This window comes from Delphinapterus leucas, chromosome 9 (genome assembly GCF_059928025.1).
Source record: "Delphinapterus leucas isolate spDelLeu-1000000601 "Yukka" chromosome 9, BTC_Dleu_Yukka2, whole genome shotgun sequence".
NCBI lineage: Eukaryota > Metazoa > Chordata > Mammalia > Artiodactyla > Monodontidae > Delphinapterus > Delphinapterus leucas.
In genome coordinates this window covers 12,047,830-12,068,957 of record NC_143137.1, presented here as the reverse complement: position 1 = coordinate 12,068,957, position 21,128 = coordinate 12,047,830, and the positions used below count along the sequence as shown (strand labels likewise).

At 43.2% G+C, this 21,128-nt stretch overlaps 1 gene segment (V, D, J or C); it reads left to right on the top strand.

Annotated features, from left to right (window-relative positions):
* The window catches only part of LOC111171173 (T cell receptor beta constant 1-like), a 65,838-nt gene that overhangs the window by 8,792 nt on the left and 35,918 nt on the right, over positions 1-21,128 (top strand).

Here is a 21,128-nt window from a genome sequence, read left to right as displayed (position 1 = left end):
TAAGGAACCCCTGTCACTGGCTTCCCAGGCTCCAACTACAAAATGTTTCCTCCTGTCTTTATGTGATCCCTGCTTTATCTCTCACAGACCTCAAGGATGCTGTAGTCACACAGTTCCCAAGACACAAGGTCTCGAAGACAGGAAAGGAATTAACTCTACAGTGTTCACAAAAACAGAGTCATTATTCAATGTACTGGTATCGCCAAGACCCAGGATTTGGACTGCGGCTGATCTATTACTCAACTAATACCAACACCACTGAGAAAGGAGATGTCCCTGAGGGGTATCGTGTCTCTCGAAATGAGTTTGAATATTTCCCCCTGACCCTGAAGTCTGCCAGCACCAACCAGACATCTGTGTACTTCTGTGCCAGCAGTGAATCCACAGTGCTGCAAGGCTGCTTCCTCTCTGCACAAAAAGAGGGGCAAACCAAAGAGTGAGGGGATGCTGTCCTCAAGATTCCTGACCCCAACTAAAAGTTTTTTTCAAAAGCCTGCCCTGAAGCCCTGCCCTAACTTTACTATTCTTTACTTCCCTGTTCCCATTCTTGTCCCTCTAACACCCTTCCTATTGTAATCAAAATCTTTGCTTCTGGGGCTTCCCTGGTGGCACAGTGGTTGAGAGTCCACCTGCCGATGCAGGGTTCACGGGTTCGTGCCGCAGTCCGGGAAGATCCCACATGCCGCAGAGCGTCTGGGCCCATGAGCCATGGCCGCTGAGCCTGCGCGTCCGGAGCCTGTGCTCCGCAACGGGAGAGGCCACAACAGTGAGAGGCCTGAGTACCACACACACACAAAAAAATTCTTTGGGATAAGGAACAAAATTGTTTTAGTCCCTGAGTTGAGAAAAGGGATAAAAAAAAAAAAAATGAGACAGAACAGCAGTCAAAGGATGCAGTGAGGTTTGAGAGAACTTTTCCAAAGAGAATAAAATTAGTTGCAGAGGGAAAGCAGTATATAATTAGCCTTGTCCTTATGAATTTTGAGTAACCTAACATGGAAATAGTTTATTACCAGTTGATTAATTATTGGGGGAGAAAGCACAATCTTTTGAAATTCAAATGAGTCAGAAAACCGACACCTTCAAGGTGGGGCCTCAGAAAAACAACACATATTAAGGTCCAGTTTATATAATGATATATAATGTGATATTGTTGTTATCAGCAAATTTGTGAAAATTTCCTGGAGAAGAAATTTGGGATAATCTGGGCACTGTTCTAATCTTTCTTGTGAATTGACCTACCCTTCCACAATGAGCCAACAGGGATCGTGTCAGGGTAACAAATATTAATGAGTGAAGCAGAACTGGCTTGCCACCTGCTGCCGTAGATGGAGAAAGCGATAAAAAAAATAAGAGGAGGAGAAAAAAGGTACTTTCTTAAAGAGAGAGAAGAATTCTTAAAATAGTATTAGTCTCTTCTGTTTCCCTCTCTGTTACCAAACCAGACTTGGGTCCACTTGCCCTCATGCAGTTAAAGTCGATATACTGACATCAGGTTGTGTTGAAGGAAAGTGCAGCATTTATTGCAGGTGCCAAGCAAGGAGGCCAGGTAGCTAGTGCTTAAAGGCCTGAACTCCCGATGGCTTTCAGGGAAAGATTTTTAAAGACGGCGTGAGGGAGGGGGGTTGTGGACATCACATCAGCTCATGGACATCCTTCTGATTGGTTGGTGGTGAGGTAATTGGGAGTCATCACCATCAACCTTCTGGTTCCAACCAGTCTGGGGTCTACGTGCTTGTGGGCAGCAAACAGATAATTTCTTCCCCCTAAAGGGAGTTTCGGTCTCTGTAAAGCAGCTCAAAGCAGCTCAGAAGATTATAGCCCTTTGGGAGGAACTAAAATCCTTGACATTGTTTAATGGCTAAACTATCAATATTATTATTTTGTCTTGTTTCACTCTTTTCCTTTGCTTCTGCATATTCTTACTTCTCTGACCAAATTTATTCTTTGGAACTCGGAGAAGGCCTAGGAGGCTAAGTTTTTCTATAAACAAGAGGCAGGCAGAGGACATGGGCAGGGGTTAGGGGGTCTATCCTGGGAAGGCCCCATAGGGTCCTGCTTGTTTTCATCTCTGTAAGGTAGTTGCTATCCATTATTCCAAGATGGGGACAGGGGCACAAGAATCCCACCTGGTAATTAATGAATCCTAGATCTGTACTCTCCACCCTGATGCCTAATTTGAACTTAAATCCATTCAGGACACGAACTGAACACTTCACCCTGCAGGTTAAACACAACATGTCATCTTTGCCTCTCAAGCTACCCTTCTGGTTTCCTGATTTGATGAAGAAGAAAGTATGAGTTATTTACATGCACAAGATTGAAAACAGAATTATACTAAATTTCTCTTCCTCCTTTACCCTGGACATGATATATATGTGTATATATATGTATATACATATACATATATCCCCATATCTCTTCCCTCTTGCGTCTCCCTCCCACCCTCCCTATCCCACCCCTCTAGGTGGACACAAAGCACGGAGCTGATCTCCCTGTGCTATGCGGCTGCTTCCCACTAGCTATCTATTTTACATTTGGTAGTGTATATATGTCCATGCCACTCTCTCACTTCGTCCCAGCCTACTCTTCTCCCTCCCCGTGTCCTCAAGTCCATTCTCTACATCTATATCTTTATTCCTGTCCTAGGTTCATCAGAACCATTTTTCTTTTTTTTTTTTTAGATTCCATATATATGCGTTAGCAATACGGTATTTATTTTTCTCTTTCTGACTTACTTCACTCTGTATGACAGACTCTAGGTCCATTCACCTCCCTACAAATAACTCAATTTCGTTTCTTTTTATGGCTGAGTAATATTCCACTGTGTATTGAGCTATAAAATCTTTATGGTAAAAAGACTTGTCTTTCCTTCATTTCTTCCCCAGTAGCTTCCTTGGGGCATGACATACAAGTTCAATGAATGATCAAACATAATCAATATGTCTTTTATGTTCATGTCTGTATTCCCATAGTCTAAAACAGCATCTGACATGTAACCATTATTCATTATATGTCCTTTAAAGAATGGATAAATAATTCAGCAATGTCTACAATGATTTGTTCCTGCACTTGCTTCCTCTACTCTCCTGAAAAAATTATATTTCTTAAGTTTAACCAGTTTCTGGCCTTACCTTCCTTTATCTGGCTAAGGGTCCCTGATAGGCAGAATAATGACACCCCCCCAACCAACGTCCATGTCCTAGTCCTTGGAACCTGTGAATACGTTGCATGAAAAAAGAGAATTAGGTTTGTAGATGCAACTAAATCTGCTCATCAGTTGACCTCAAGATAGGAAGAGTCACCTGGATTATCCAGGTGGGCCCAATTAAACTCAGGCGTCCTTAAAAGCAGCTGGCGTCAGCGTGATGTGAGGATTCTATCCACTGTTGCTGGCTCTGAAGATGGAGGAAGGGGGCCAAAGGACGTGAGTGGGCTCTAGGAGTTAAAAAAAAAACGGAGAAGTTCTCCCCTAAAGCTCCCAGAAAGGCAACAGCCCTGCACGCTTTGATTTCAACCTAACGAGACCCGTGTCAAACTTCTAACCTATGGTAAGATAGTTCATCTGTGTTGTTCGAAGCCCCTAAGTTTGGATAAGTTGTTACAGCAGGAATAGAAATCGAATACAGAGCCCTACTTCCAAGCAGCTGCAAGGAGGTGGCTGATAAAGAAAGCCGCTGTGCAAGGAGCCTAAGAGGCAAAGGGCTAAGGATGGGAGTTGGAACCAGATGATGCATTTTTAAAGGCAGATGCTACCAGTTTCTGCTCTTGACACACCCCATTTCTGCAAATACCTCATCTCCACAGGGTTAGGGTCAGAATGTTCCAGCTGGGAGCCCCACAGTCGTTGCTAGCCCCAGTGGGGGGACTGTTCTCCTGGGAAGAAGTCCTTCCTTTGGTCTGACAGTCGGTGGCCAGCACAGTGCGCATGGCCTCTGCTAAGGGGCGCAGAGCCACCGGGGTGCTCTGCAGAGGAAGGCAAGGGGGTTGTAACACAGGGAGTCACCCTGCAAATAGCAGGAGGTTGGAACTTTTCCTTGTTACTGAGAATATCGAGAAGTTCATCCACTTTCCAGCTTCATTCCCCTGTAAGGCGACCACACAAACACACTCAGGAACCCAGAGGGAAAGAAGGACAAGGAGATGGAGACTGGGAGAGAGTGAGAAAGGAAGGAAGAAAAGAATGATCTCCCCTTGGTCCTTGAATCTTCCACGGACATCCGAGTCCCTGTGCACCAGCAGTTTATCAATGCAGCCACATCTCCTGCACAAAAACAGCAGACCCAAGGTGTGCAGGGACCTTGCCCTCGTGAGCTCCCCTCACCCACACAAGACCTCCCAGAGCCCTGCCTGCTGGTTATCATCCTTTCCTCTGCTTTTCCCATCTTTGACTTTTAATTGAAGTATAGTTGATTTACAATGTTGTGTTAATTTCAGGTGTACAAAAAAGTGATTCAGTTATATATATTTTCAGATTCCCTTCCATTCTAGTTTATTACAAGATATTGACTATAGTTCCCTGTGCTATACAGTAGGACCTGGTAGTTTATTTTATATATAGTAGTATGTATCTGTTAATCCCAAACTCTTAATTTATCCCTCCCCCTCCCTTTCCCCTTTGGTAACCAGAAGTTTGTTCTCTATCTGTGAGTCTGTTTCTGTTTTTTAAATAAGTTCATTTGTATCATTTTTTTGGATTCCACATGTAAGCGATATCATATGATGTTTGTCTTTCTCTGTCTACTTATTTCACTTAGTGTGATAATCTCTAGGTCCACTCATGTTGCTGCAAATGGCATTATTTCATTCTTTTTATGGCTGAGTAATATTCCACTGTATATATGTACCACATCTTTATCCATTCCTCTGTTGATGGACATTTAGGTTGCTTCCATGTCTTGGCTATTGTAAATAGTGCTACAATGAACATTGAGGTGGATGTAGTTTTTCGAATTATGGTTTTCTCTGGATATATGCCCAGGAGTGGGATTGCTGGATCATATGGTAGCTCTATTTTTAGTTTTTTAAGGAACCATCATACTTTTCTCCATAGTGTCTGTACCAATTTACATTCCCACCAACAGTGCAAGAGGGTTCCCTTTTCTCCACACCCTCTCTAGCATTTATTATTTGTAGAGTTTTGATGATGGTCATTCTGACTGGTGTGAGATGATATCTCATTGTAGTTTTGATTTGCATTTCTCTAATGATTAGTGATGTTGAGCATCCTTTCATGTGTTTGTTGGCAATCTGTATATCTTCTTTGGAGAAATGTCTATTTAGGTCTTCTGCTCGTTTTTTGATTGAGTTGGGTTTTTTTGATACTGAATTGTATGTGCTGTTTGTATATTTTGGAAACTAATCCCTTGTCAGCTGCATCATTTACAAATATTTTCTCCCGGTCCATAAGTTGTCTTTTTGTTTTGTTTATGGTTTCCTTGCTTTTCCCATCTTAAATGCTTTTTTTTTTTATCGCATCGTGCCACAAATTTTTAGTGTTGGTGATTGTTTTCTGTTGCTTCTATAACAAGTTACCACACACTTAATGGCTTAAAGCAACACATTTATTACCTTATAATTCTGGAGGTCAGAAGTCCAATGCAGGTCTCACCTGGCTAAAATCAGTACGTTGGCGAGTCTCCGTTCCTTTCTGAATGCTCTCCTTACATTATGGCTCCCTTCCTCTAGTTTCAAAGTCAGTAGCATTCGGCCTCTCTGACTCTTCCATACTCAAGTCTCCCTATAAACATAGCTGGGTAATGTTCTCTGCTATTAAGGACCCATGTGATTCGATTGAGCCCACCTGGATAATCTAAGTTACTGCTCAAGGCCACCTGATTAGCAACCTTAATTGCATGCACAACCTTAACTCCCTTTTGCTATCTAAACATTCACAGAATGCAGGGATTAAGACTTGAACATCTTTAAAGAGCCATTACTCTGCCTATTGCAGTATTATTCCACTAGAGGGCACTAACATATTCCTTAACATAAAGGCATTTCAGACACTGATAAGAGGTTTGATAAAATTGAATACTGTATCACCAATTAAAAGAAAACTCAATATACAGCTATTTCTCTCAAGGTTTTTGAAAAGTTAATCATATAGTATAGAAAAATATACAGGGTAAAGTGACTTCCTCAGAACCAAAAATGGCCTGAGCAGAAATGGATGTGGGTAAACTGTGAAAGATTTCGAAAGATGCAATTTGGGATGACAGGTTAACTGAATAATACAAAGTTATTCACTTGAGGCAGGTTCTTGAGAATTAAAACTGCTTAATTTTTTTTCTTGAACACTTGTACCCATAGCTAGGATATGGAGGGCTTGCCTAGGACTGAAATAGAGCCAAGTTTGCTCCCACAGTCTTTTCCGAAAGGGAATGGCACAGAAATATAAAAAGAAAGAACACTCCTCCTTAGAGGAGAGTTAATGTCATGAGAGTAAACTGCATCTCCCTTATTTGTATGGAATAGGGAGTGCTGGACCTGAACCTCCATCATGAAAGGGGTTGGGGGCAGAAAGCCATCTCTGAGGTTTGAGGGCAGCCCAAGAACTGGGATGAGGACCCACTTCTTGCCTGGAGATGATAATGATTCGGCAAAATTCGGCAAAATACAGCTTTGCGAAGCTCTAGCTGTGGCTGAAGCAATTAGGAGGACGGGGCAGTGTCCTTCCCTCTCTTCCTCCCCACACCCCCAAGAATACTTTGGTTCCAACAAAGCTCAAGAAAAGTTCAAGGGGGGAAATACCTTCAGCAACACCTGGAAAGTCACCTCAATGCAGGAAAGACATCATGACCCAGAGAAGAAGCAATACGTGAGTGGCTGGAGGAGCTAAGAAGATGCTGTGACACCCCAGCTACAGGCAGAGCTCCCTGTGACTTAGATCCAGAGCAGAAAAGACAGCCCGGCTACAGTGAAATATCCAGCGACAGAACCCTTCCGTGGGGAGCCCCATCTGGAGACCACAAGACAGCAAAGCACACCCCACAATCAGCAAAGAAACTGAGTTGGCTGGTAAAAATAAGAGGTTACTGAAGAAAGTAGACCTCTCCTCTGCCTTTCACAGCCCCTTTAAGAGGAGAGAGAAGAGAAGGAAGAAGGATACATCCAACACCAGCCTTGAGGAAAGCAGCTACTCACACCCGCTACTAAATTTAATCCGCTAAGGAGAGCAGCCCTGAGTCTAGGTTCATGAACTGGATACAGGCTAATAAAATAACCCATGATGTGGATCTAGCTAAGTTTTTACACATGAGACTCTTTTAAAAGGTAGTGGCTAAAAAAATATATCCGTGGATAGTCAAAGATATGAATATACTTGGATTTTTTTTCTACAGAGTGGAAATGAGGACTTCTAAAGTAAAAAAAGTGTTGTTTTGATGATAGCATGAGTTTCATGTTCTCGCATTTCTAAGTGATAATCAAATATACCAATTTTCATCATAAAGATCCAAAATACAGAACTATTTTTCAACTTTGACAAGAGTGTGCTAATAAGAAGACATTGTCAAATGCATAGAAACCAGCAGCCTCAAAGGAGGGCAAGGAAAATGACAGTGATCACAAGCCTTGCCAGCCCCCACTGGCCACTACTGATCACCTGTGTTACCCTTCAGCCCTCTAAGGAAAGGGGAGTGGCTTCTCCCCTGAAAATGAGGATCGAGTAGCTGCAGAGAGAGAGAGAGACATCACAGAAACCAGCTAGGGCCCCCAGGGCTGGCAGAGTGATGCTGCCATGGGCCCCCGGTTCCTGGGCTGTGTCCTGCTTTGTCTCCTGGCAGCAGGTGAGTCCTAGAACTCATGGGCATGCCTTGGCCATAGTTTTCAGGTCTTAGCTCAAGCCCTTTCCTAGAAGCTGCAGCACAAGGCGACTCCTCAGCTGTCTCTAGTTCTGTCTCCTTCCCCTACAGATGCCCTGGAAGCCGATGTGACCCAGAGCCCGAGACACCAGATCACAGAGACGGGAAAGAGGGTGACATTGACTTGTTCTCAGAATATGCAACACAATGCTATGTACTGGTATCGACAAGACCCAGGGCTGGGTCTAAAGCTGATCTATTTTTCAACGAATGTTGAGTTACTTGAAAAGGGAGATGTCCCTGATGGATACATTGTCTCTCGAGAAAAGAAGCCAGATTTCCCCCTGACCCTGGCATCGGCCAGCACCAACCAGACCTCCCTGTACCTCTGTGCCAGCAGTTTATCCACAGCGCGGCACAGTCAGCTGCTCTCTGCACAAAAAGGGCAGCCACAAGAGCAGGGAGGCTCCTCCCTCCGGAGGCCCCACCCAACCAAGAAGACAAACTTCCCCCGCCATCAGTGCCCACAGGAGTCCTTCCCTGACTCTCCAACTCTGTGGACTCCGGGCAAGGCAGCCCCTCTGCAATGTGTCCTCCTCTTACTTCTGGTAACAGTGAGCTTTTCAAAGTGCAGGCAGGACAAGCTACTGTGTTAAGTCTAGCACCATGAGTAAAGGTAAATTCCTAGAAAAGGAATTTTACACACACTGCAATCCTTTCTCCTTACTGAGCGTCATCGTTGCCCAAACTGAAGATTTCATTTTCAATCCAATCACTCAACAAAATTTCATCCCACCTTCCAGGTCCTCTTCCTGGAGGTTTTGTCACCTGGACGAGTAGCACATCTGACTTGTTTACTAAATCTGATATCTCCCATTTTTCTCATCTCTGCAAATGGTCTGCCATCCACCCAAATGCCCAAGCCAAAGATGTAGGAATCGTCCTCAACATTTCTCAGATTCTCTCCTTCCACACCCAATCCATCCATCCCCTGAAGACCTCTCAGTATTAAATTCCTTGCAAATTTTACTAATTTAACCTCACTGACGACACTGTGACCCAGAAAATGTTGTCGCTCACCTGGATTCCTTAACCACCTTCCAGTTTGCTACCTGCCCCCACCCACAAACCACTCCTGAGCTTAAAACCCATCAGTGTTTCTCATTAACTTAGCTAAAGTCTCGAGTTTGTGGTACTTCACGAGCCTCTCAACACCCTCCAAGATGCAGTCTTTGCACCTGTCTACCTTCCTAACGGGAGTGTCCTCTTTCCTTCAGTTACCACAACTGCTTTCCATTCTAGCAGACAGAGTCCACCTCCCTCGGGTCCCCAAATATATCCTACAATGACACACTCCTGGGTCTTCACCAATGATGTTTACTCTCCCTAGAGCACTCTTCCTCTCCCTCTCTAGCCGGATCCCTAACTGATGATTTCTCCGCATACCAATTCAGAAGTCACTTCCTCCAGGAAGATTTCCTCGAACCCCTGACTGGGTTAGTTCTTCTGCTGTGTGCTCTTAAGACAGCCTGAGCTTCTGTCCTCAGGGACACTTGATTGTTTGCTATTTAAAATTTATGTGAATAAATGTTGAAGTTAATGAGAGCAGGGACCGTGCCTATACTGGTTACTTTTTTTAATCTCCATATTTACCAGAGTGCTTGAAGAGAGTCGTGTTAAGTGAATGAAGGAATCAGTCTTCTCTTAGATCAGCTTCCCAATACCCCTCCTACTAGTGCAGGGTCTAAGCTCCCTGCAAAGTCCTCTCCCACACATACTCTGGGGGGATGACAGGGGTTTTCACATGGGTATGTAAACAAGATAAATCATGTACTCTAGTAGAGTTTTATTCTTCCTCTACTCCAGCCCCTGTTTACTCTGTGCTATATGTCATCCTGACAAGGATGTTGCCTCTCTCAGGTACCACTGTATCCATGGGATTCTTTTCTTTTTCTGTTGGGCCCTAAAATACCTGCCAGCCATGGCAGATGCTTCTACTCTGTACCATTCCAGCTGCCAAGCTATGCAATGCAGCAGACCCTATTATTGCTCCCAGTGAGTTCCGTCATCACTCCCAGGTACAGTTCCCTGCGGAGTGGCACCTCTATCGATGAAGTACAAGAGGAAGACTTTGGCTCAACCTTTTCCTTGCTGGTGTTAGAGGGGCAAGACTGCAGGTCTGTGTCTTGATCCCCAATGTCTTACTGAGATTTTAGCGTAAAGGTTCATTCAATTACATACATTCCTTACCAACCACTAATATAGTAATTATAACCTGGAACAAGGGAATGCAGAGGACCTCATCCAAGACACAAATTCTGGCAATAAAAACCCAGCTGAGCTTAGAATCTGCTCATCTTTCCAAGAACTACAGTTGTATTACTGGGTCAGTCTACCCTGCCACGCCCCCATCCCCACCCTTACTTCAAGGTGAGCTCTCTCCTGGGAGCATCGCATGCTGTCATACACAGAGACCTCCAGGGGACCATCCTCTCCTTTTTGAAATACTTACCCAGACATTTCTGAACGACAATAGTTGCTGCTCCTTAGGTCCAAGCTGGGTTTCCATTATACCTTTTATCATATTCTCAATATAAATAGAATTATACTAATTCAATCAAATATGTCAGTGGAGGTTATAAGACAAAGACTGTTCCCTGTGAAATAGAGTCTACATCCAATAACTTATTCTTAGTTCCTGGAAGTCATCACAGGGGACTCCCATCCCATGACAGCCTCTGAGACAATGATGCCGACAGACTCCTTCATACTTATGAAGAATCCACAAACCTGGTTCCCTCCGTTATTTCAGAGCTTAGAGCTGGGATACCCTTATTCTTGACTTAGACCTGCCCTAGGCACCAGGTTACTCTGCTCTTTGTTTCCTAGGACCAGGAGAGTTCTGGTTTTAAATTGCTCTCTATAAGAGGAATCCAGTCTCAGTCTTCTTTATGGAATCTTTTTCCAGTGCCTAACTTCTACCTCAGTCAATTTCACACATGCTAAAGAAATATCTACAAAATTTGGTGAATTTTTAGAGTTAAAACATGCTATGGCCTGGATATTTATGCCCCCCACCACCAACAAATTTATGTTGAAATTCTAATTGCAGATGTGATGATATTAGGAGGTTGGGCCTTTGGGTGATGATTAGGTTATAAGGGTGGAGCTCTCATGAATGGAATTAGTGCCCTTATAAAAGAGACCCCAGTGAGCTCCATAGCCCCTTCCACCAAGTGAGGTTACAACAAGAAGTCTACAACCAGAAAAGAGCCCCCACCAATAATGCAGGCACCCTGATCTCAGACTTCCAACATCCAGAACTGTGGGAAATAGTTTCTGTTGTTTATAAGCTACCCAGCCTGTAGTATTTTGTCATAGCAGCCAAACAGACTAAGAACACTATTCATGATTTGTTTCCATCTTAATTTTTGGTTCACTCATTGTCAATGTCCTTGGTAGACAACCATTTCTATATTCTTCCATTAAAAATGGTTTTCTCCAGTATTCCATCCTTTTCCCTCTTCTTATTACTTTATACAATTGCCCTGGGCAACATCATTCAAGTTCATCACTTTAATGAAACTCTCTGTTCTAATAACGTCAAATTCAGTATTCTAGTCAGATATCTAATCTGAGCTTCAGCCCAATTTATGCAACCTTCTACATGGTAATGTCACTTGAAATCTCCACTGGTACTTCACACTCAATTCACCACATTCTACAAATTTAATCCCCGTGCCAGTCTTGATGAAAACCAATTCATCCAGTTTTTCATGTGACTAACCAAGGAGTTTTGAAGAACAGTCAGGGAGCACAGTTTCACAGCAATCCTTAAAAACTGGTTCCTGCATATAACTGAGTTTTGATGTACTTCATATTTGAGAAAAAAAGCAAAATGATTAAAACTAAATATACCCAAATTGCATGCAAAAATAAAAAAATAAATTAAAAACAGGAATATACACATACATAGAATGACACACAGTTACATGGACACACACACACACATGAAATGTTAGGTTTTCCCTAGACATCCAGAATCCAGGTCCCTCTACTCTCAGATGGAAAAGCCACAGTTTTCTCCCAGTTTCTTTGTCTGGGATTACCAACAAGTTCCTCAAGTGCAGGAAATAGACATGAGATATGTTCTTAGAAACATGTAGAAAAAGTGAAAGGAAATTTATAAGAATAAAAGATGAAAGTATTAAACAGAAAGCATATTACAGACCTGGGTTAAGCTGGGGGAACAAAGGCATCTCAGTGTTTGGACTAAATAAAAGGATGGTAAAAAGAGAGCACAAATGGTGCACAGCAAAATGGATGGGCAGAATGCTGGTGTGGATCTGAAGAAAGAAAGAGAAAGCGGGTGTGGACTTTACAGTCATTTCCCTTCTTCTACGTCATAGTCCTAACAATTGACCTAATTATCGAACTGCAGAGGGACAGGTACCCCCAGTGTGAGCTCAGGGCGAGGGGAACTTTGGCAAGCCCCTCACTAAGGGGAAATCATTGAAGATGGAAATCTTTGTAACAGGAGAGTCAGTGGGATGAAAGTAAACTTGCAGATTTGGGTAAATTGGTAAAAGCAATTTTGAGGAGGAGCTTAGGGAGACAGTAGGGATGATGAAGAATCATCCTAAGGATCCAGACTATGGAAATAATTAGAAAATTCAGCCACCATACATTAATGAAAATTTGTGATGCCGAAATAATAGTGTGTGTAGAGATTTAAGAAATTTAAGAAAAGACAAAAGATAAGAATACACCACTATAAACCTGCGCAGACAGAGGCCACCAGCTGCTTTTCAATCCAAGTTGACCAGTTGTACGTGAGAATCTCATTCAGTGTGATGGAGAAAATGGGCATGCCTTCTGGTCTTCAGAAGGGGCAACTGGCAGACACGATATCACAGACTGATTCCCTAGTACCCAGGTCTTTTTTCACTAATGCCAGAGCTAACACAGACACCCCACCATGAACTCACCTTCCATGAGCACTGGGCCTTCTCTGCAGTGTAGCTCTTTGTCTCCTTGGAATAGGTGGTTCATGGGCACAGGTAGAATGTCCTCGAGCTTGGTTTGCCAGACCCTTACATTAAGCCTGTCTCTGGTGGTTGTACATCAGCTCTCTCCTGAGCTCTCTCTCCAGGTACCATCTTTCTTTATCCACAATGTCCATGGATGCTGATGCCAGGAAAATCCCAGCTTACCAGGTTCCAGGGTCAGGAAAGAAGGTGATGGTGGTGTGACAAAAATATGTACTGTGACTTATATGTAATGATCCAGATGAGAGCCAGGAATGGGGCTACAACTAATCTATTGCTCACTTGGTGCAAGGAGTACCGACAATGGGAGTCTGTAAGAGATATGTGTCTTTTAAAATAAGGCTGAGGGCTTCCCTGGTGGCGCAGTGGTAGAGAGTCCGCCGGCCGATGCAGGGGACACGGGTTCGTGCCCCGGTCCGGGAAGATCCCACATGCCGCGGAGCGGCTGGGCCAGTGAGCCATGGCCGCTAAGCCTGCGCGTCCGGAGCCTGTGCTCCACAACGGGAGAGGCCACAACAGTGAGAGGCCTGCGTACCGCAAAAAATAAAAAAAAAATAAAAAAGAAGTAAAATAAGGCTGAGCATTTCTCCCAACCTGAAGACGTCCAGCCCTTCTCAGACACTTCTGCCAGCGGTTAACCCACAGCCCTGCACAGCCACTTCCTCTCTGCACAGAAAGGTTGTCACAGCAGGAAGGTGGCTTGGCTTTCCTGGGCCTTGTCCCTACCAGGGGAAGCTACCGCCTGCAGAAGCTCACAGAAGCCTTTCTCCACCCCCACTGGGGAGACATTTCAAGCTCCAGGGCCCCAGTCAGTAGGAGTCCATCCGCAAGTTACACAAAGGACAGCATCTGTGGGTGAGCTGTCACCATCCTTTTTTCCTTTCTTCTCTTCTGCTGTTTCAATAGGCTCCCTCCACCCAGGCCCTTTACAGAAGTCACCTGACGTCAATCCAGCTCCCCTCACACCACCTGCTGCAGAGCGCATCTTTCTAGCTGACACACTTGGTCTTCAAGAACTCTCCCCAGGGCCGCCCAGGCTGTCCAGCCCATTGCATTTCCCTGTTCCCCTCTCCCCACCCTCTTCCAAAACAGCATTTGAGTGTCCTGTTCTACTCCATTTCCAAACAAACTGCCTTTCCAACTTCAGGTCTTGGCCCTTGGATTTCACTTCTTCAGGACTCAACGCCTTATACGGGGTTATTTGATAAGTGCATTTCATCACCTGTCTACCAAGGTAACCTCCAATTGCCCATCACGTTTCCTCCGCTAGGTCAACCTGCAAACTCATGCTCTTCTCTGGATCTCATGGCCGCTTCCCAGGTTCCCCAGGAGGTCTCTGGTCATTTCCTGAACACAACACGCCTTTTACACATCGTAGTTTTGCAATAGTCTTAGTGAAGTAAGTTCTTGTTTGATGTAAATCTCCCCATTGTGTGTGATATAAGGGTTGATGAATTGAATGGAAGCTCTGTGAGGCGTGGACCTCTGTGCCTCTGTGGTCCATAGCTGTACTCCCAGTGCCTGGCATATAGCCAGAGTTCAATAAGTATCAATGCAAGGACTCTATGATGCCTTCCAGAATTCTAATCAGAAGATGTCCTCCTTATCTCTCTTTCCAGCCAAGAGCCCTTTATATAAGCAGCTTAGATAACAAGGCCAACGAGTAAAGTCTCTAAGAGATAAGCTTTTCATGCCGCCCATTTCTTCTCTAGACTTACCCATTTCAGTAAAAGCCTCACCATCCCAGGCTCAGGCATAGAATTTTCTAGTCTTCGAATCCAGTCATCTCCAGCCCCAGAGAGGAGGCGTGGTGACCAGGGGTAGGAGGGGAGTTCTCCTGGGGAGAGGCCCTTCACATGAGCTGCTGGGGTCACTGGGCTTAGTGCAGGCACGTTGACCCTCTGCCACCAAACTACTGCCTTGAAGACAGGAAAGAGCTTGTGACAAAGGGGCGCTGTGAAGGTAATCTTTTCCTGAGTGTCTTTCAGTTTGGAATTTCTCTCCTTCATAACAAGTAAGAGAAAGGCCCAGAATCCTTTCCCTCCTGCCATGGCGTTATCTAGTCTATTTTGTCTGCCAGAGCAAATAATATTTTAGCATCACCCTCCCCCCTCCCCTATACGACAATGTTATTTTCATTAACAGTCATGTAATAATCACTAAAAATCAGCATATTCTTGATTTGTTCTTTAGATTTAAAAAAATCAACAATTACAAAATAAGAATGTATTAATGCATTTCAATGTTAAAAATCTTACTCAGATTCAATGAAATAGCTCATGTATGAACCCAAACTTGTATTTATCAAACAAAAATCTTACACTTCACAATAAATATTGTCTCACTGTTTAAAATTTTAAACATAATCTTAAATTGCGCATAGCGTATGACAGAAGTGACAAGTTTGTTTCTTCATCTTGACAAAAATTAGGCATATTTTAATTTAATGTTTAAATAGAGAAATATATAGTACTGAGGGGCTGGGGCAGAAACTGTGCCTGAAAGGAGCATAAATGATCCCAAACTTCAAGGAACTTAACTCTTAAAACAGCCAGGGTGTGACTGCGGAAGCTGCATAACTAGGAATTCTCCAAATCAACTTCTGTGGAGAAACAGTGCTTGTTAAGAGAGAAATTATATGCGTGTGCACACACACACATATACATATGTGTGTGTTTATACAAAATATACATATATAAACATGGAAATCGTTTCTCGCTTAGACCAATGAAAGATTTTTATGGAAGAAGTTTTTTTTCTTTTTTAATGAAGAAAAATTCTTATTTTACCTCTATGCGCCAGGGAAGAATTTTAATCTTAGCCTAATGCCTTTCATTTAGACATGTTGATTACATTGCATATTTACAGATTTCACTGTCTTGTAAAAAAAATAAAAAGGAAAACACATTCTAATAGAAATAAGAATGATGTATTGAGTTGAAACCCTTTGTATAAGTAAATAATGCAGTAAAACATGTTCAAAGGGTTTCTGTGTTGAGTAACTGGGTCAATATTCTTGTTTATAGCAAGGTTTTGGCTGTTGGATTAGATATTAGATCTTAACAGTAGTGTCAAATGTAAGGAATTTAATCTGAATCTTTATGATTTTATGATTTTATATAATTGCAAAAAACCGTAGAAGTCGGGCTTCCCTGGTGGCACAGTGGTTGAGAGTCTGCCTGCCGATGCAGGGGACACGGGTTCGTGCCCCGGTCCGGGAAGATCCCACGTGCTGCGGAGCGGCTGGGCCCATGAGCCATGGCCGCTGAGCCTGCACATCTGGAGCCTGTGCTCCGCAATGGGAGAGGCCACAACAGTGAGAGGCCCGCGTACCGCAAAAAAAAAAAAAAGTAGAAGACATTGTATGATTATAATTGATTTGTGTTGTACACAGGCAATTTTTCAACAATTTATATGACATTAGAAAATTCTAATAGATGAGGGAAGAGGAGTAACTACAAATAAAACTTTGGGACATACAATCCTCATAGTGGCGTCCGCATCTGACCCTTTTGTCATGATGAGTGTTCTGAACATGCACCAAAATCACCTGGTGAGTTGTTTTTTGTTGTCACTATTATTTGGGTTGGGTTTTTTTTGGTTTTGGGGGTTTTTTGGTGATGACACTTAACATGAGATCTCTTTTAACAAATTTCTATGTGTACAACGTGGTATTTGTGGACTACAGGCACAATGTTGTACAACACATTTCTAGAACTTAATTATCTTGCACAACTGAAAACGTACACCTGTAGAACAGCAACTCCCCATTCCCTGCTCCCCGCAGCCCCTGTAAACATTCTTCTTTCTGCTGCTCAGGGTCTGACATACTGAGTGAAAAAAACCAGTCACAGAAGGACAAAGCACGTAAGGGGTCATTTATCACCAAAGTTGTTTAGAATTTCTGGCACGTGGTGATAATAAAAGCAGAACAACTTGTAATTGATTATTTTTATACGTCAGTATGTTTTACTTTATTTATATTTGGCAATTGTCCAAATAATGTCCTTTATAGCAAAAAGGGGGAAAGATTCTCGTCCATGGTCCAATCCACAATTACGTCTTGTGCTTAGTTTTTATGTCCCTTTACTCTTTAATCTGGAATGCTCCCCAGTCTGTCCTGTCTTTTGTAATCTTGACATTTTGGCATTAATATAAGTTAATGTTGTGGTAAAGCATTGCATAAAAATAATTTGTACTTTCCATGTTTCTCTTGGTATACTATTTTCAAGTTTTTTATTAGGAAAATTTCTATCGCAAAAGCAGAGAGAATAATAAAATGAGTCCTATTACCCAGATTCAATAATTAACATTTTGCTACCCCTCCTTCTTCTATTCCCGGCATTTTTAGTTGATGTATTTTGGTGCAATTTCCAGACATTGTAATATTTTACTGCAGATTTTAGTAAGCTCTAAAAAAATGACATTTTCTTATCTTACCATAATATTACCTTACCTAACAAAATTATTTCTAATTCCTTAATACTACCAAAATTATATACACATTTCTCCTATTGTTACTGAGTCCAAGCTCGCACTGCTCACCACACAACAGGCCAATAAATCAAGAGAAAAAGTGTTGGGGCAAAGAATAGTGACTTTATTTGGAAAGCCAGCAGACCAAGAAGATGGGAGGAACCAGTCTTACCCAAGTTAAAACTCAGGCTTCTTTTATACTAAACGGGGAGGGGATATTGCTCGTTGTTGCAGACTTCTTGATACTGGCCAGGCCCCAGCAGGGATGCCATAATCCTTTGCTCTTGCTGTTGTCCAACTCAGCGGGGTCACAGTGTTCCTGTAAACCTCCAACAAGATAAATGTTATTCTCTGTTCTGCAACTTTGTATCTCTATGTGAATGAAAACTGTTATACCTTTAAAGGTCAAGCCTGGGAGGCAGAGCCTTGACAATGGACTCTCATGTATATTTCAGGCTATAGGCAACATTCTCTACAAAGGTGCAGAGTCACCGTGACTAAGCACAGGCAGCAGAGCACAAAGATTAGTGGTAAAGGAATAGATCCAATATGGAGTCAGGTTTGTTCTTCTCTGTTACAATACTCTGCAATGCAAGATGCCAACCTGGATGCGCAGACGTCCTGGGGATAGCTGGGAGCTATTAGCAGCCTGATAAAAATCTCCTAAATGCTAAAACCAATCATTTCAAAAGCAAAGAGCAGCGTTAACAGGAAGATAGAACTTGAATCAGAACACAAAGTCAGACATACTTCTTCTGACCACTTCTGGTTAAGAGATTTCATCAGGAATTCAGGGGAAAGAAATTGATGGTTAGTGTTAGAATTTCCCTGGAGTTTGTAGCTTTTCCTTCCTAGCAGGTAAGCAGAGCCTGATGCATTTGTGTAAGGTGACTGTTACAAAAATATCATGCAGCTTAGAGAAAAAAACAATAGAGATGATGTAGGATATTTGGTAATGAATGAAAGTTTAATATCCATGGAGGCTAAAGAAGGAATATTAAGTGTAGTTTTAGTTTTATAGATTAGATTTCATTGAAAACAATTCCTGCAGAAATATTTTGGAATGTCAATCTAAACAAAGATTTACATAAGGCTGCTGAGTAAAAGAAATCCTTTATCAGTGAAGAATTTTAATGTAGTGTCTGAGACAAAATTAGTTTTCAGCAGATAATGGTAGTAGGGATAACAGTCAATGCTTTTAATGGCTACATTTATTGAGACATGCATGGTTATAACCAATTTCTATGTATCAACTTGTTGCTTTCTTACTGTAACCCTGGGAGGTTGGTATTTTTATTAGTCCCATTTTACATATAAGGATGCTGAGGCCCAGAATTTGCCTGCAGGCTACAAATAAGTCAAAGAACCAGGTTTGAAACCCAGGCAGTCTAGGTCCAAAATTTGAAACCAATATACTCCTTATAATAATTACTGTTATTAAATAATATTGTATGAAGAACTAAACGTGCTGTGAAGGAAATATATGTTGAGAGAGAGAAACAGTAAAGTATTCCTAATCAGGAAAAAAAAAAATCCCCACTTTGGAGATTCACCTTCAGAGACTCACAAGAGGACACATGGGACTCAGCATATGGTTGTGCTCATGGCTAAGATTATTACACAGACCTTGTAAGGATACTCAGCTAGAGCATAAGAGGAAGAAGACACAGGCGGGACTTCCCTGGTGGCGCAGTGGTTAAGAATCCGCCTGGCAATGCAGGGGACATGGGTTCGAGCCCTGGTCTAGGAAGATCCCACATGCCACAGAGCGACTAAGCCTGTGCACCACAACTACTGAGCCCACGCGCCTAGAGCCCATGCTCCACAACAAGATGAAGCCGCCACAATGAGAAGCCTGCGCACCACAAAGAAGAGTAGACCCCGCTCGCCACAACTAGAGAAAGCCCGCGCACAGCAATGAAGACCCAAGGCAGCCAAAAATTAATTAATTAATTTAAAGAAAAAAAGAAAAAGAAGACACAGGCAGAGTTCGGAGGAATCCATGTGAGACATCCATATGCCCTCTGCATCCCAGGAAGCTGCACACTTTCATCCCAGCAATGAAAATACAGCAACCTGTGTGCAATGTTTCTGCCCAGAGAAGCCTGTTAGAGACTCAGCATCCCAGATATTTTAGGAGGCTGGTATTATAGACTGAATTGTGTCTCCTGAAAATTCCTATGATGAAGTCCTAGCCCTCAGTACCTCAGAATGTGACTATATTTGGAGATAAGGTCTTTAAAGCGATAATTCATGTTAAATGAGCTCATTGGGATGGGCCCTTTCCCAATATGACTGGTGTCCTTATAAGAAGAGAAAATTAGGACACAGACACACGCACAGAGGGAAGACAATGTGAAGACAGGAGGAGAAGACAGTCACGTCTCTCATCCAAAGAGAGAGGCCTCATTAGAAACTAACCCTGCCAACACCTTGAACTTCTAGCTTCTAGATAATGAGAAAATAAATTTCTGTTGTTTAAGTCACCCATTCTATGGGACATGATTACGGCAGCCCTAGCAAACTAATAACAGCTCATCACATAGGCACTGCCTGCCTGGCGCATACCAAATTCCAGACTCAAAGCAGTGTTCAGCATAAACTACATTGTTTGTGCAAGCACTCTAGATGAAATGAACCACACTCACCAGTTACCAAACGGTGCAACACTCCCGAAATCCAAGTTCCCAGATTAAAGCAAGGGCCTACCTTGTAAGCAGGTCCTTCTACAGATCAGACAGACTATGTTAACTTTTTTCTACACAAACACACACACACACACACACACAAACACTCCCATGAAGAAAAGGGCTGGCTTTCACTTTAGCACCTCCAAACTCTCTAGAATCTAGAGGGTGGCTGAGGGATCATGAGTGTGGGTGGGACAGTGACGTCATAGCCAATCTGCCTATATAGCCTGGGCCTGAGAGAGGACCCATTCTTGCCTCGAACCTGCCATGGGAATCAGGCTCCTCCGTGCCATTTGCTTCCTGGGAGTAGGTGAGTCCAGAGAGTTGGTGGCAAACCCCTGTCCTATTATTTCTAGACCCTGGATATAAGATTTCCCCCTCATCAGGCTTCCTGGTGTCCTCTTTTTTCACCTCCTCCATCCCTCTTTCACAGGCCTCATGCATGCAAAAGTAACCCAGACTCCAAGCTAGCTGGTCAAAAGAATGGGAGAGAAAGTGGTGATAGAATGTATACAGAATATGGATCACGAGAGAATGTTCTGGTATCGACAAGACCCAGTTCTGGGGCTGCAGCTGCTCCATTTCTCATTTAGTGTTGACAGTGTTGAGAAACGAGATGTGCCCGATGGGTCGAGTGTCTCCAGGAAAAAGAAGGAGGGTTTCCCTCTGACCCTGGAGTCGGCCAGCGCCAGCCAGATGTCTGTGCACCTCTGCGCTCACAGTGAATCCACGGCACGACCACACCCTCTGTGCACAAAAAGGGCAGATGCAAGAGGGGGTGACCCTAAGTCAGGGCTGAGCTGTGCTGCTCCTACAGCACGTGTGCCCATTAGAAGAAAGGTGGACAGTTAGGAAGAACTGAGCCCATAGCCACACGTCTTGGCCAGGACAGCACGGGGTATATTTTAAGCCTCACTCACCACTCCTTTCCAAGTCAGGGGCCATTCTGAAGTGAACCTGCCCAATCTTACATGTTGTTTCCAACCTAAATTCATGAGACTCCAGCCAGGAGGAGGAGGTCTCTCTCAGAATCACGCTGAGGAAGCCCTGCCCTATCTTTTTTTTTTTTTTGCAGTACACGGGCCTCTCACTGTTGTGGCCTCTCCCGT